Source organism: Pelophylax lessonae (assembly GCF_965119305.1).
Source record: "Pelophylax lessonae genome assembly, chromosome: 12".
Taxonomy (NCBI): domain Eukaryota; kingdom Metazoa; phylum Chordata; class Amphibia; order Anura; family Ranidae; genus Pelophylax; species Pelophylax lessonae.
Genome location: NC_138779.1, coordinates 130,060,674 through 130,063,517, shown reverse-complemented (window position 1 = coordinate 130,063,517; position 2,844 = coordinate 130,060,674).

Genomic DNA, 2,844 nt, shown 5'->3' with positions numbered 1-2,844 from the left:
TGAGACCTGACCCTTGATAGTGCTCAAGGCCAGTTTCTGCTCAACCCCTTGTTGCAGAAAGGCTAATATTCGGCAAACCGAATAAGTCCGTGGACGGAACCCCAGAGGTTCACACCATGCAATGTAGGACTTCCATGTACGATGATAAGTCTTTCTGGAAGTCGCTTTCCTTGCTTCAACTAGAGTAGGAATAACTGAAGCTGACAAACCTTTGTCCTTCAGCACCTGGGTTTCAATAGCCAGGCCGTTAAAGCCAGCGATCGTAAAGCAGGATGGAAGATCGGACCCTGAGACAGTAGGTCCTCCCTGAGAGGAAGTCTCCACGGGACGTCCGCCACCAGTCTGACCACGTCGGCGTACCAAGCTCGACGAGGCCAGTCCGGAGCTACCAGGATTACTGGAATTCCTTCCTCCTCTATCTTGCGAAGAAGTCTTGGCAGTAACCCGAGAGGAGGGAAGGCATACATTAGCTGGTATTGCCCCCACGGGGCGATCAATGCGTCTGCGGTCTCTGCTAGAGGATCGCGGGAGCGAGCCACGAATCTCTGTACTTTCCTGTTGAATCGTGATGCCAACAGATCCACATCCGGGGTGCCCCACCGTAGGCACAACTGGTGGAAAACTTCTGGATGGAGGGACCATTCCCCCTGATCCAGAGTCTGACGGCTGAGATAATCTGCCTGCCAATTCTCCACCCCCGGAATGAACACCGCAGAGATAGCTGGAACAAATCGTTCCGCCCAGCGAAGAATGCAAGCCACTTCTTTGGCCGCTCGGACACTCTTGGTGCCCCCCTGGTGATTGACATAAGCCACGGCCGTGGCATTGTCCGACTGGATCCGAACCGGGCTGCCCTGGAGCTGCTCGGTCCAGTGAATCAGACAAAGTTTGATCGCTCTCAGTTCCAATACATTTATCGGCAACCTGGATTCTTCCAGGGACCAAAGTCCCTGGACAGATAACTGACCGAGAATTCCTCCCCATCCGGATAGACTGGCATCCGTGGTCACTATTGTCCAATATATTGGCAGAAATGACTTTCCCTGGCTGAGCATCGGAGACCGAAGCCACCAGACCAGAGACTCTCTGGTCTGTTTGCTCAATCGGATCTGATTGTCCAGGGATTCCGGATTCCGATTCCATCTGAGAAGAATCTCTTGCTGAAGAATTCGGGTATGGGACTGGGCAAATGGGACTGCTTCGAAGGAAGCCACCATCAATCCCAGAACCCTCATGCAAGTTCGAAGAGAAGACCAGCTGTTGGATAGTAACAACTGGACTGCTGATTGAATCTTCCGGAGTTTCCCTACCGGAAGAAAAACTCTTGACCTGACTGTGTCTAGAATTAGACCCAGATATTCGAGCCTCTGGGTGGGAACCAGAAATGACTTTTGCTGGTTCACCAGCCACCCGAATTCCTGTAAAGAAATTATAGTAATTTCTATGTTTCGTAGCAGGGTCTGAGGAGACTCTGCATGAAGCAGAAGATCGTCTAGGTAACCTAGAATCGATATGCCTCTTTGGCGCAGTAGTGCCAACATTGGGGCCAACACCTTCGTGAAGACCCGAGGAGCCGTGGCGAGACCGAAAGGTAACGCCACAAACTGATAGTGGTTCTCTTCTACGGAAAAGCGTAGAAACCGCTGATGTCCTGCGAAAATGGGAATGTGAAGATAGGCGTCCTTGATGTCTATGGACGCTAGGACATCCCCTGGATGCAGGAAGGCTGCTACTGTGCGAATGGACTCCATTCTGAATTTTCTTATGTTGACAAAAGAATTGAGTGCCCTTAAGTCCAGAATTGGACGCACTTTGCCCTCTTTCCTGGGTATTGTAAATAGGTTTGAATAAAACCCCTGAAAACGTTCTGTCCAAGGAACGTGGACTACCACTCCTTGTTGTAATAAATCCGTTACTGCTCTCCGCAGATCTTCTAAACGATCCGGGGATAGTCGAATATTGGAAGGGAAGAATCGCGCCGGTGGGAGAGATCGAAACTCGATCTTGTACCCTGACCTTATGACTTCGCAAACCCACTTGTCCGGGATTCTGGAAAGCCATGGATCCGGGAACCGACGAAGACGTCCCCCCACCCCAGTTATGGGTGGGGGCGCACCTTCAGGCTTTGGACGATTTATCTTCAGGTCTGGAGGGGGCGGGCTTTTGCTTGCCCGACCAACGTCCCCTGAAGCCTCCTGAAGGAGCTTTGGAGGACTTCATTTTTTCACCCGTGGGACGAAAAAACCTCTTGTGAGCAGAAAAAGAAGGTCCTCGTTTTTGACGAGTTCCTTTACCTTTAACATTTTGCGGTAAAAAGGTGCTCTTTCCACCCGTGAGATCCTTAATGATCTCATCTAAGTTGGCTCCAAATAGACCCTCTCCTAAAAAGGGGATATTAGCCAATGCTTTTTTAGAACCTTGGTCGGCTAACCAACCTTTTAGCCACAGTGTACGCCTGAGAACCACCGCTGAGACTGATGCTCGCGCCAATAATGGAGTGGCGTCTAACGCCGCATCACATACAAACTGTAACCCCTGTATCATTTGTTCCAACAAATCTGATACCGCCTGAGGGACCTCTTCTAAGTCCCGGCGTAACCACTTGGTCCATTCAGTTACAGCCTGCGAAACCAGCCCAATAGCAATTATTGGTCTGAAAGCTGATCCAATCAAGGTAAACATGGTGCGAGACATAGCTTCTATCTTGCGATCCACTGGATCTTTAAAAGACGGAGCGTCTTCTAGAGGAATAACCGTGGCTTTATTCAATCTAGCAATTGGTGAATCCACCACAGGTGGTTCTGTCCATTTCTTAATGAGGGTTTCCTCAAACGGATAACGCCT